A 14,311-nucleotide genomic window follows, 5' to 3' on the forward strand; every position below is an offset into this window, starting at 1 on the left:
CATCCTCTGCCTCTGTGCTCCCCCTCCCCACACCGCCCACTCCCCCCACCCCCCCCAATGTAGATGCTTGCTCATGCCAGCACACACTAGCACCTTCTGACACCCACTCTGTTGTGTCTCTGCTGCTCACTTGCTTGGGGTGGGGCGGGGGGCGCCAGAACTCCTCACCCTGGGAAAGAAAGCTACTTACTCGCCTCCCTTTCAACCTTTACCCTGTCTTTGAACTCACAACTCTGGCTCTGTCCCTGACATCTGAGAGAGGGCTTAGAGCCAGGGCCACCCAGCCAGGAGGGGGAGGGGAAGACTGGTGGGCTGCCGCCCCTATGCTGAGCACTGCAGGAGGAATGCTGTTTACCCCTCAGACTCCAAGGCCTCTCAGAGGTTAAGCTGGGGGTAGGGGGGTACCTGGTGCAGGGGAGGTAGGATCCAGCAAACCTCCCCCCCCCAATCTCTGCAATCCCACCTGTGCCTGTGTAGGCCCAAGTAAAGTTACTTTACAGCCAAGACTCCCTGGAAGTGTGTGTTGTGTTCTAGAAGTACAGGGTTCTTTTTGTCCAGGGTATCTGACCTTTGGGCCTCACTTTAGCTTTAGGGAGACGTCTCTTGTCCCCTGGAATTAGACAAGAGACAACACTTTTCTGAGAAGATTCTTCCCCCAAAATGGGAGGACCACAGCTTGTCCCCTATCCTCCCACCACCCCCACCCCCCCATTATTTTATAGCCCAGTCAGAGCTACCTCCAGAGAAATGGTTTGCCCAGGGTCACGCCACATCTGTTTAGAAGTTCACACTCTCCACAAACCCAGCAGTGGGGGTTGGCCTGATGAGGTGAATCTGGGGACAGAGGGAACCAGGATTCCAAGTCCATTGCTCTTGCCCCAAACTGTGTGGCCTGAGGCCAGTTCCTCTGAGCCCCCACTCCTCCTGACTCCCATTGGGGGGGGGCATGCATGTAAACCCCCATCCCAGGACTGTGAGGAGGTGGGCTGGGTGCAGCAGGAAGGAGTAGAGAGCACCACCCTGGTGTCTTGCTTCAGGCTGGCTGCCCCTGAGCTGTCTTCTTGCTTCAAGCCCTGTCTTGTTGGAGCTTCAGGCAGTGGGGGAAACAGCTACTTACGGACTCCCCACACACAAGCCAGAACAAGACGCCAGGCCCACACCCTGCCCTCGCCCGGTGGAGTCTGCTTCTGTTGGGGCTTCCCACCAGGCTTGCAAGACCTCTCTCTTTCTCTCTCTCTTTTTTTCTTTGTGTCTTTTATGGTCTTTTTTCCGCTTTTAGAATTGGACATTCCCCAACTAGAACTCAGCCAACCTCCGATTGGTTCAGTCCTGCTCTTGGCTGAATACAGTCATTTGCAAGCCTGGCTGATTATCGCAGCCTCTTAGAGAGCCTTTTATTTTGGTCACACCTCATCTCTTCCTATGTACTCTGATATCATTTATGTAAGGCTCATTGGTTGGGATTTTTAATTCATCCATTCAATATATGTCCATGGTACAGATCTTCCCCGTCCCATCCCGACCCATCCCCGCGTCCGCCCCCAATGAAAGTTCATGGCACTTACTATATGACAGGTGTACAGTTCTTAACATTTCACACGTATTGACTCACGTAGTCCTCGTCACATCCCTATTGGGAAAGTAATGCTTCCCATTTTTCAGATGGGAGAAAAGCTGAAGCGGTTGAGTACCTGGCCCAAGACCCTGTAAAGCAGTAGAGCTTGGACTGGGGTCCAGGCAGGCCGAGCTCAATTCACAAAACTGTTTCTCAGTCGATGTAATTCAGAATAGACAAATGAAAGTCCTCCTGTTCCCTGGTCTACTCCATAAGTTGGGTTTAATGTGAATCCCTGTAAACCTTTTTCCGGTCCAACAAACTTGTGTATGCATAAGAGATCTCTTTGAAAACAAGCGCTGACTATGTCCACATACAAACAGGAGGTACAGTGAATGACTGCACGTGGCCTTTCCAGTTGTGGTCTTTGGGGCTCCCACACAGTGATGTGGGGAGGACCATGTAAATAACATGGATGGACTTGTGATCACTGGGTCATAAGTCAGCTTGGCTAGGCCCTGATTCTCCATGCTTCACGGCTGTCCCCCACGTTGTGAGTGACTGTAATCACCCTTCGTTGTACGACGTGTTCTAAATCCTAGCCTTTGGGTCGATGGTCATGTTCCCATTTGGGAATCAGACATCTGTGTCTGTGGTGTTGATGAGGCAGGATTAGGGTGGGATGCATCTCGAGTCTCCACTATACCGGAAGGTGTGACTGGAGTCACTGCCTTTACTCTCATTGCCACTTTTACCAGCCCTAGTCAAGCAATGCCCTTGTTTGAGTCGCACCTTTATCTAACAAGACATCAAAAGAGAGATAAGAGAGCAGGCTGGTGGTCCACCAGAAAGGAAGAACCAGTCTTGAAGTGTGTCCTTTGCACCTGGGGTCCCTGTGCTGAGAAACTCCTTCTAACCTGGGTGAGCGAACTGGACCTGCGGAGACGGCAAGAAGCAAACAGCAGAGCCAGGAGATTGGCAGGTGGGCTTCTTGACCCACCAGCGACCCTTCAGGCTTGCTGGTGGAGTGCGGTGCTTTATTGGTGGAGTTAAAGAGCTTTGTAACACTTGCTGTGCAGAGGGGCTGATGGGCTGAGGGCCAGAGAGGGGTCTGCCTGCAGACCTGGTTAAGAAGCTGCAGTCCTGATGGAAAAGTCATCCTGAAGCCTTCTGATCATGAATTATAACCCAATACTTCCCTAAGAAGCCCCGTCATTTGTAGTGTTGTCGGGGCTCTGTGTGGCCACACAACGGATGGTTGAACCCAGCAGAGGAATACCGAGCTGCCACAGCCGGAGGAACCACGGTTGGTGTCAGAATGGACAGAAAGGTGGACACAAGGAGCCATGCCTGACCTCTGCCTGATAGGAGTCAGCGAGGGGGCCGATGCCGCTGATGGCCATCTTCTCTCCCTCCTGAAGTTCGAGTGGGTCAGATGCCATGCCATTTTTACAAAGCATTATTCTGCAGCTTTTTTGGCTTATTGAATCACAGGCATCTTTCCAGACCATTAAATACACATCTATCTTGTTTTAAACAGCCCCATAGCCTTCCATGTGGTGGATGGGCTATGATTTATTTAGACAGTCCCCTATTTTTATATTTTACAGATGTGGTGGTGGGGAGTTAACATCAAAACTGCTAAGTGTTTGGATTTTTAGAGATCTGGCTCTGAGAAATCACCTTATTAGGAAAGACTGATATGCCATGGAGAGGTGATGGAGTGGACGGTTCATCTTAACCCCATCCAGAGAAAGTGGGCCTTTCTGTTTAAGTCATACCTTCCAGACCAGTTGCAAAGCGAACACCATAGAGTTCCTGGACCATTTATAAAAAAATCATCATTTTTACTAACATGTTTTTTTATGAGTTGTTTGGAAGCATGGAAGCCATCCATAATCAAAAGCTTTTCAGTTGTGTTCTTTAGAAGTAAAGGAACATATGCATTAGCATCACCATTAGCTTCCAGAGATGTGGAGAACTTGAGAATGAAATGTGTAGACTTTTTTAACTAGGATTTTCCTTTAGATTTCAAAATCTAGCAAGCAAACATTTTGCTGAGTAAGTCATTTTGCATTCTTCAGGAGACACTTATTTTTGATCTTATATTTTCCTCCAGGAGTGGTTGTTTGTTTTTTTCATTCTTAAACACAAATGTTATAACAAAGTGCTTTGTACAAGGCAGTATGCGATGAAGGTCTCAAGTAATTTCTATCTCCCCATGATCCCATGATTCAAGACTTAAGTTATCCAAGGAACACATGTGAAATGTATGTTGATGGGGGTGGGGAGAGACTGGGGACTTGTAATTCACTAATCACCCCAGCTTTGGAATGTTGTGACTGGACTACTTTCATTTGGAGGATTTGTATTTCCTCAAACTTTACATACAAGATGAGGTTTTAATGCTACGGTTTTCAACCTGTGGGTCGCGACACTTTTGGGTGTCAAACAACCCTTTCTCAATAGTCATCTGATTCATAACAGTAGCAAAATGACAGTTATGAAGTAGCAACAAAAATAATGTTATGGTTGGGGGGTCACCACAACGTGAGGAACTGTATTAATGGGTGCCGGCATTAGGAAGGTTGAGAACTGTTGTTTAACGTTTTATGGCCTAATTTCAAATGTCTACAATTAAAGTTTGCCTAAACTACAGGTAGTATCTAATGTAGGTGCTCTAGAGCCCCCTGCCTGGGTGTGACTCTGTTTGGCACATACGAACTGAAGCCTTTGTCGAGTTACTTAACATTGGTGCCTCAGTTTTCCTCGTCTGTAAAATGGGCATATCATGGGGATCTTGTTACTCACTGCTGTCACATTGATTCTGACTCAGTGGTCCAATAGCACAGAGTAATCTGCTCCTTCAGCTTTCCAAGCTTGCAATCTCTATGGGAGCTGACAGCTTCATCATGCTCCTGAGGGGTGGCTGGTGGGTTTGAACTGCTGACCTTGTCCTTAGCCCAGCACTTACTGTAACCCCTTATGTTACCAAAGCTCCTTCAAAGGGCTGCAACTCATCAAACTCATTACCCTTGAGCTGATTCCAACTTCTAGTAACCCTGTAGGAGAGAGGAGAACTGCCTCTGTGGGGTTCTGAGGCTGTCAATCACAGGAACAGCAAGCTTCACATTTCTCCCTTGGAGCAGCAGCCAGCTGGTGGGTTTGAACCACCGACCTTGTGGTTAGCAGTCCAACACTTAACCCACTGTACCACCAGGGCTCTGGTGACGATAAATGAGTTAGTGGAGCAGTGTATTGGGGTGGATAAATTGGGGTTCATGGCTGTGGTCATAGAAGTATTGTTAGCCATGAACTAGTTTGTAGCGAGATTCCTAGAAGTGAAATTGCTGCGTCAGATTCACTTGACAATTAGTGCCTATCAGTTTTGTACCAGGCACTTGGCTAGGGGTGGGGGTGCAATGATGAGCAAGCCCAAACAGACTTGGTGTATTTTACATAGACTAGTAAGTAACTATCGTTACAGGTTGTAATAAGTTCTAGGAAAGTGCCAGAGGGCTAGGAGAGTTTTCAAAGTGGGATACTGATCTAGTTTGAGAGGCGAGGGACACTTTTCCTGTTAGATGTGAGACGATAGCTGGTACAGTGAGAGTAGAAACATGGGGAGGTATACAGAGCAGCGCATGCGAAGGCCCTGTTGTAAAGATGGGATGGGACATTTACAAGGAGGAAATGTGGCTGGATGGAAAGTGGGAGCTGAGGTTGAATACATTAAAAGATTTTGAGGTTTTGTTTGTTTTGTTTTGTTTTTTCCAGTTTAAGAGCCATACTACATCATTGGTAAGTTTCAGGCAAGGAAATGGCCACATTCCATCTCCTCAAACACACCACGCTCTTGCATTTCTAAGCGTTCTCTTTTTAAATGGAGAGTTTGGTGTTCATTTAGGGTAAGGATGGTGTGGTGCGCGCTAAGGTAGTCCTGGGTAGTGATGGAGAAGCATGGGTCTTGGTGATTGGCTGCGAAGGTAGCATGTGAGGGAGAAATGGTCCAGGAGGAAGATGCTGGGTCACCACACGCTAGGCATGAGGCTAAGTGTTAACTGTTGTCTAGGGTAGCTACTCTGACCGTCACTCCCGTTCTAGAGATGAGGAAACAGGCCCAAGGTCCATGGCAGAACTGGAACCTGTTGCCAAGCATTCCGGCTCCAGCGGTGGGCCTCGAGCTGCTTGCTGTGTGATGTGTCATTTGCTGGGAAAGAAGCACTGAAAAGGCCATCATGGATTTGGTCTTGGACAGATTACCGAGATTTTGAATAGATAGAAACGTGTTGGTGAGAGGACGAGCTGCTCTCAAGTGCCTTCAGAAGCCAAGCCCCAGGGTATTATTGTTCGGTGTTGTCGATTCTCCCTCGCCGTGACTGGTGCACAACAGAAGGAAACACTGGCTGCTCCTACGCCGTCTGCTCCCGTTTGAGCCCATGATCACAGTCACTTTGTGAAGCCCGGTTTCCTGGAGGGCTTCCGGTTTGTCAAACTGCCTTCCTAAAGCTCCACCTCCAGAAAGGGATTCAGTTGGCATGATGGGGAGGCTGACTCGGGTCATCTGGATTTTGAACAAGTTTAACAAGTGAGCCTATCAGCTATGGTGCTCTGGGCCATTGTGAAGTATTGACTGTCTACAAAGGGCCAACTGATGCGACTTGAATGAAAGGGACATGATTTTGCATTTAATATAAGGTGACCAGACGCCCGCTTTTAGTGGGACAGTCCTGATTTTTAACAATTTTTCCCGCGTCCCGCGGTGTTTTAAAAAAGCCCCAATTTTTGGAAAGAATGCACAACAAGCTAGGCTATACGGTTTTCGGCTGCCATGTGGCTATTTTGCCAGGATATGAGTTTTATCAATGGTGTCCCACTTTACCAATGTTAAAATCCGGTCACCTTAATTTAATATCCAAAGCTTCCTTCTCTGGGCGCTGGTCCCATTTCTTCCTGTAGGTTGCTGCTTTTATCGGAGTTCTGAATGACCATCCCCTTCCTATCTTTTTGTTATTTTAGAAATTATTATTTTTAATCACTGCCCTGATCGCTGATGCTTCCTTGTGCTTTAAAAAAAAAATGCTTTGCTCTATCTCGTTTGGTCTTAACCAAGCCTGGGTATGTGTGTGTGCCCATTTTAGAGATGGAAAATTAATGAGGACTTACATTTCCTGAGTGCTTACTATGAAATTACTTAAAAGTTCATTGCCTGAACTGCAGAACCAGCAAGCACCCCCTCGAGCCACGAACCCCCTCAATTGCTAGCCTAGATTTCCCAGGGTGTCCTCTAGACACTCTGGGGATGGCCCTTTCGGATTCAGGCTTGAGGGTGGGCATCTGAGCTTGGCGGTGTGCCTCATGCCAAGCTTTCAGCCAGCCAGGTTCTCCATAGAGCACTGTGAGTGCCACCGGCTTGGGTTTCTCTTCTCTCCAGGGCGCAAGGGAAGGCCCAGCTCCCCTGGGGTAAGGAGAAGCCCACAGAAGCACTCTGCATCCACAGGGCTTTCACAACATTGCTTTTTGTTTGCAAATCAAAAGCGTGTTTACTATGGAGGAAAAAAAAATCAGATGATTCATTCCACTTAGCTGGCCAACCGCACATAAAGAACCTTTATCCTTTCCAATGAAAACGAAACAAACGAAAAACCCTCCATTTTTCAACAGATCAACAAGTCCATTTCCTTATCTTTCCATACAAGTCTTTGCCCAGGGGGGCTGATCTTCAGGGGACCTCACTGCTCCAGTCATCTGACTTTACCTTCTATTTCTGGAGAAGGGCTCCCTGCTGAGGGCCTCAAACACCCATGGTGTGGTCCCATCAGTTGACTGATCTGGGCATGGATGTGGGGAGCAGAGACAAGACTCTCAGCCAGAGACCCGTCCTCTTTGTAAAGCCAGTTACTTTGCCAGTGGCTGATGGAGAGTGCCTCCCACCAAGGGCTTCCGCTCCTGCTCCCTCGTGGTACTTATCTTATGATGATTATCTTGTGGTGATGAATCATCCCAGTGACCACACCAGGCTGGGTGCTCATTTCCTGGGCTCTCAACATGGAGGAAGAAGCCTTTGATCAGAGCTTGTGGGGCAGCCTGGGGTGTGTTTCGTTTGCCAGGCTGGGGGGCAGCTCCTGCGTGGAATCATCTAAGCTTGCTTGGGTCCTCTGGCAGACCTCTCTCCTAGCAGGCTGCCGGCAACCTCTCGCCATTGGTCTCACATCAGGTACTGCTCACTGGCCACCATTTTGGTCTACCTTGGTCTGAAAGATAGGGTGTCGGGGGAGAGCCAGGCTTCCTTCTGGGCACTGAGGCTGGTGGGTGTGTTTCTGTTGTGAAACATTAGTGTTTTTATGTTACAGCTGTCACGTTCATGCTATTTTGTAAAATATTCCATTAGACTTTCTGAAAAGTTAGGTTGTTGAGCTTCTTTTAATTCTATAAGCAACCATCAGGAGCACCCTTGCAGGTGGTTTGGTCACATCTGGGATGGTTCCTGGCACAATCACGAGGTCAAAGGGCTTGCTGAAAGCCGCTTAATTGCCAGAAAGGTCTTTTCTAAGTTTTCCACTGTTCTCATTTGTATTTCTTGGTGAGCTCCCCCGCCCCCCACCCCCCCATGTGTAGTTTTACTCAGGAAAATACCAGAATCGAGTCAGTTCCACACAGCTTCCCCCTTCACCTTACCCTAATCCCTTACCAGAAGGTGGTAGTGGTGGTGACATGCCCTCACGCACGACAGAATGAAACACTGTTTGGTCCACTGTGCTCACAATGATGCCGCTACGGTATCATCTTGTCACGGGATCTTCCTCTTTTTCACCCATCCTCTTCTTTGTCCTTCTGTTGGGACTGATCGCCTGTAGCTCTAAAGACCATTTGTTTGCGGTATAAGCTACATAGGTCCCTGAGAAAACGATGTGGAGGCTGCGTCGAACTCCCTCTCGCTCCTCAAAGGAGAAGGACAATCTAACTCCTCACCAGTGCAAGTCCTATTGCCATGAGGCGGAGGTCATACCTACCTCCGCCCTGCCAGCTTTCTTTACATCACTCTAACACCAATCATTCCTCCCACAGCACTCTCCTTTTCTTTTAAATCATTTTATTGGGGGCTCATACAACTCTTATCACAATCCATAGATACATCAGTTGTGTAAAGCACATTTGTACATTCATTGCCCTCATCATTCTCAAAACATTTGCTCTCCACTTAAGCCCCTGGCATCAGCTCCTCATTTTTCCCCTCCTTCCCCGCTCCCCCTGCACTCTCCTTTTCTGCGAGGGTCAATAATCCATTGCCCCGGCCACACACAACTCACAGACAAGACCCACAATGAAAGAGGATCATTGGAGAAGTTAACAGGTTACCACAAGGATCAGGAAACATTAATGATACACTTTGGGTTCACAGCAACACTCCTCAGCCAACAGCCAAGCGTCTCTCTCGTCCTCGGCCTCTTAGCCATGTGACCCCTGGACCTCTGCCTCCATGGGTCAGGAAGCCCGCCTGTCTCTCTGCCTTATGGTCTCACCGTCTCTGTGCTGCTCCTCTGCTGTTTCACGGTCTCCTCTGATCTCTGTGTGGCCCAGCATCTGCTGCCTCCTCCACTGCAGACAGGGATTGCCAGCACACTCCACTGGTGGCTCTTCTTCCTTGATGGCCCCCGGGAATTCTCACTTCCAGCCTGGGGATGTCTCATTTCACAGGGAAATGGCAAAATGGACCCCTCCCCTCTCTCCAGGTTTCACATGCCCCATCTCCATAGTCTTACCCAGTGGCTGAGTGGGAGTTACAGGGATGTGGAGAAAAGAGCCAGATTAAGAAATTTTTCTTCACCACAGTCCTTAAATCAAGCGAGAATAGAAACGTCCCCCTTTCCCCTCATGCTGCCATGTCGCCATCCCAGTTTGCCATTTGGCCGCATCTTCAAAGTAGAACATCTGATCCTTTCACTCATGCCCAGAGGCCAGCAGTGAAGCTGGCTGAGCCTAACCACTTGACTCACTCAATCTTTATAGCCACTTGTCTTTTGAGAGGTTTTATTTTGCCCTAGCATCCAGTAAGATTGACCATGGGGGCCACATAGCAATACCTCTAAGCCATGGCTGAGAAGAGAGGCACCTAGCCCTAAGGGTGCTGCTCCCGTGTGCATTTGGAGGTACCTAGACAATGTCGATGATAACAGTGGACCTGGAAGAATGAGTTCTCAGCCCAGTATCCATCTGTTCTTGTAAGTCCGTTTAGAACGCTTTCTTTTCCCAACAGCCTCATCATACCCCAGGGACTCGACTCCTCTTGCCCAAGTCTTAAAGCGGCACCAATTCAGGATCTGCAGCCAGGCTTGGCAAGATGGGTTTTGGAGAGGAGCTTTGAACACCAGCCAGGGACTCGTAGTTCCATTGGATGTCTTTCTAGCTAATACAGCTACAGAGTGCTCTTATTTTGTTGTTGTTGTTGTTGCTCATTTCTCCAGAAACAGCCTCAAGTTACTGATGCCCTTTCTCTCGCCTTTCCCAAGAATATAGGAATTATGCATTTCGGCCCAGTGCTGAAATACTCATATGCCACGTACCTCTCCGCCATTAGCCTCATGATTCAGAATCCGTGTCCGGAGACCAGAGCTGAAGCAGTTCAGGGGCTCTGTCTCAGGCCCAGGGAGGTGTGGGAGGAAGAGCTAGATTTAGGCCTCTGTTTGTAGCGCAAGGGCTGCACTGTGGCCCCAGGTGCTCATCAGAGCTTACCAGCTTGCCCCAGGAAAGAGTTTGCCACAAGCCCATTCATGCACCCACATGACTTGGCCGCGATGTGCAGCCAGCATCAGAAACCAGCTTACTTGCCCTGATCCTTGCAGGCAAACGTAGAAGGGTGAGGAGTAATGATGAAACCTAGTTTCCGATCATGTCATTTTGAAACCAGTGATCCCAGCTAGTGGTGCCAGGACGCATCTGGGAGGAAGTTAGAATGATCTGCCTCAAGCCTGCCCGCTTCCCAACATAGCCATGACTCAGAGAGGGCAGCTCATGTTCCCACAGGTGCCTCAGCATGTGTCCTCAGCTTCTTGGGAAGACTGGCCCTCGAGTGAGTAAACTAGCGCTTGGCTCACTTTTGCCCTCCAACTGTCATGACTTCACTTGGCCACATATCCTTCCAGGTCCTCGTAGCCTAGGGCAAAGCCAGACTCCTCCAAGGAAGAGTTTGCAAAGCTGGGGACCTGGTGGCCCCTGGGAACTGCAGCTGAATCAGGCTACATCCCACCCCAACCCCCCCACTGACCGAGCATGTCAGGCCAGGACTCCTCAGCGTGGAAAGACTCCCCAGAGACAGGGCCGGTTTCCATTGCAATCGCCCTTGTTCACAGGCACATTCCAGTCTTCCCACCGAGGAGCCTGCTGTCACTGGGAGCTGCCTGCCACTGGGTTCTGGGGGGGCAGATGTTTGAAGGGAAGCCCTTCCAGCCTCTTCCTTCCCCCTTCTGGCCACAGTCCCCAATAGGCGGCTGGTGTCTGGACTTTGATCTGCTTTTGCACTTCATGTCCATGGAACTTGAGTGTGTCTCTTCTGTTGCAGCTGGCTTTTGTCAACCCTTAACGTTGAGATGGATCCGTGGGGGTACACGTCCGTGGTCGCTGGTTTGTTTCATTGTGTGACACTCGTTTCGATCCATGTCCGTAGCTGTTAAGACTCAGGCTGCTACGAACCTTTTTGTGTATGTCTCTGGGTGAATGTTTCAGATCATCAGAGTGGAATCGCTTTGTAGCATTGTGTTTTTTGGATTTTCATTTTCCCCCAGCGGCTCCTCAGCCTTCCGCTTGACCATGCTGTGGTCTCTATCTCTCTCTCTTCCCCCTTCCTTTCTCTCTCCTCAGGTTGCCCCATGTGGGGGTGCAGTTCTGTGTTCAGTTAACTATAAAGCCTGAAACATCTTCCATCCTTTATAAAAACCCACTTGGATCACACACACACAAAAGTGTGTCTTTGGTGAAGGTCTACACCAATCCCACACCCTTTACCCGATGACCCGAGCTGTAGTCTGTCTATTCCATTTCCGTGTCTATACTGCTGCCAAAGAGTTTTCCGAAGCTGTTATACCATCTTAGACTCCGATGTTAGACTTCTGCTTTTTAGAAATACTATACAAAGGGGCCTCGAAAAGTTGGTGAGAAAATGGGATTTAAACGTAAGGGCACTTTCCCACAAGCGTTTGGAAGCACCCCCACCCCCGTGTACCTGGATGTACTGTTTATCATACCATGTTGCTTTGTAGCTGAAAACAATACGCGTCCGTAATCCTTGGTCTTACAGGAGGATTCTCTGTGCACTAGATTAGTAGCAATAATAACCAGAGACTAAATGACAGCTTTTCCCTAAAGGATGGGTAGTTAGTTACGTCTCGCTCTGGCACTTACAGGGCACAGATTGGCCTTGTGGGCCCTGTTTTGCTGCAACAAACTGGGAGTCCCAGTGACTGGGCTGGCATTAAGGAAAGCATTGCACCCAGCAGTGTGGATGGGTAGGTCCCTGGGTGGGGCCCTTAGCAGGTTCCTTGGTTTCATGCTTTGGCCCAGGGAGGGCAGGTAAGAAAACTGGTCCTGGATGCTGCAGCAGGCTGACCTGGCTTCTGACCCTCCTTTTGCTTATCTTGGAAAGGGCCTAATGCTTGCCTGGCAAGGGGAGTTGTAAAGATAAAACTAACTGAGCGCTTGCTCAAGGGGTGGCTGAGCAGGAGCATGACAAACGAGGCAGCCAGAGATGTCTGGAGTGTCACCTCTGTGTATATTGTGAGAAGTGGATCAGTGGCCTTTGGAGACGCTGGACGTCTGTGATCTTGGTTCTCTGAGCTCATGAATGAGAGGGGCTTTTGCCCACATACTGACACTGACACCTGTGTGTGTGTGTGTGTGTGTGTGTGCGTGCGCACGCGCGCACGTGCGCGCGCACTTGTGCCACACTTGGAAGCTCCAGCTGAAACTTGTTTGGACAGCAAGTGTAGGCCCCCAGGCCACACTGCAGTCCAGAGAGGGGAAGCCAAGCCTCCCTTCTGGAGCTTCTGGGGGTTAGTTCTTGGTCTAGTTTGGGTGGAAGGGGTAGGATCCTAATCAGGCATGATTTCTTCTGGGGTGTTTTCCAGAATCCCTAATATTCTTTTTCTCCCTCCCCCACAGTGGTTTTCACCAGCTGCCCTGAACAGGAGTCAGCCCTCCTTATCACTGACGACAAGGACTTCTCTGTGCTGAGTGCTGGAACCATTCAGGTGAAACCCCACTTCCACATGCCAGGAGTCCCCAGCCTTTGTGGCTGCAGTGAGCCAAGTTAAGGAGGCTGCGTTTAGCCCAGAGTTGTATCCAGAGCTGTGGGTATGGGTGCTGATCTACCTTGGGCAGCACTTGCCGCTACCCAGAGGGGCTGCCAGAGGTAGGGCAGTAGGACAGAGGTGCCTTGGCAGTAATCACCCTAGAAAATCCAGTGCCCTTTGTCCCTGGGATTTCGTCGCCTTAAAGCCCCAATTGAAGGCAGTTCTGACATAGGACTGCCAATCCCATGAGACTGGGAAAATGAACCTGAGTTACTTAGCCACATTTTTGTCTTTTGGGGGGTGGGAGGGACGATATGTGAAAATATAACAAAATCCACACCCACAGTCAGTGGTCCCAACTTAAGAACCACTCCTTAGAAAGATGAGGTGTGTCTGCTCCCGTAAAGATGTACAGACTTGGAGACCCTCAGGAACGAATGGTTCGAGTGTCTCCTACAGAGTCACCGTGAACTGGACTGTGGACTGGATGGCAGTGGGTTGAGGGTTGCTTGTTTGTTTGTAGTCTGTAAGTCAGCATTGGACTGTTTCCACATAAGTTTCCTTTTGGAACAGCCGCACGGAGGACGTTCTCGACCCTCACTCCTGTAGATGAGATGTGGGGCTGCGCGCCTGATGGTCTGCCCAGCTCCGTTAAGGTGTCTTCTCTTCTTCCAGGAGGAGGAGGCATGGAAGAGCTGGCCGTCCCAACGTATCCTACGAAGACGCAAGAGAGAATGGGTGGCCCCGCCCATTTATGTCCCTGAGAATGGCAAGGGTCCCTTCCCCCAGAGGCTTTATCAGGTACGACTGTCCCTTCCTCCTGTTCATGGGTGGCTGTAGGGGCCTCTATCCAGAAGCCGAATGTGTGCTTTCTTACCACTCGGTTCGCAGAGGGAGCCCTTCCTGCGGTCGTGGGGACAGAGTCTGAAAAAGGCAACACAGAGGCTGCCACCACCACAGGCGGGCCCTTCCCTCCGATTATCAGACGTGTGTCCCTTTGTCAGTTGCCACTTTCTTTGGCTTCTAGCTCAAATCTAATAATGACAGAGGCACCAAGATTTTCTACAGCATCACAGGGCCTGGGGCCGACAGCCCGCCCGAAGGCGTCTTTACCATCGAGAAGGAGAATGGCTGGCTGTTGTTGAATAAGCCACTGGACCGCGAGAAGATCGCCAAGTACCAGGCAAGTGGCCTCTGTCAACCAGTGTAAACCAGGGGGACCGAAAGTGGGGGCCCGGGTGGGGTGTGGTTGGTTGACTGCAGCCCTGTGTGCCCCAGCTCTTTGGCCACGCTGTGTCCGAGAATGGTGCCTCTGTGGAGGAGCCCATGAACATCTCCATCGTCGTCACGGACCAGAATGACCATAAACCCAAGTTCACCCAGGAGGTCTTCAGAGGGAGCGTCTTGGAGGGGGCAATGCCAGGTAAGAGGATTGCGGAGAGGACAGTTGTGGATCCCGCTGGCCTGAGGT

The 14,311-nt window shown here is 49.8% G+C and overlaps 1 protein-coding gene across 1 annotated transcript in view; it reads left to right on the forward strand.

Moving 5' to 3' along the window:
* ZFP90 (ZFP90 zinc finger protein) overlaps positions 1–12,762 on the forward strand; it is an 87,178-nt gene extending 74,416 nt beyond the window's left edge. The window contains exon 6 of the transcript XR_006680397.1: positions 12,710–12,762. The gene's annotated coding sequence lies outside the window, so the exon portion shown is untranslated. The remainder of the gene's footprint in view (positions 1–12,709) is intronic.
* The last annotated feature ends 1,549 nt before the right edge of the window (positions 12,763–14,311 follow it).

Source organism: Echinops telfairi, unplaced genomic scaffold, assembly GCF_000313985.2.
Source record: "Echinops telfairi isolate 266 unplaced genomic scaffold, ASM31398v2 ScPeMD7_2291;HRSCAF=2852, whole genome shotgun sequence".
NCBI classification, from domain to species: domain Eukaryota; kingdom Metazoa; phylum Chordata; class Mammalia; order Afrosoricida; family Tenrecidae; genus Echinops; species Echinops telfairi.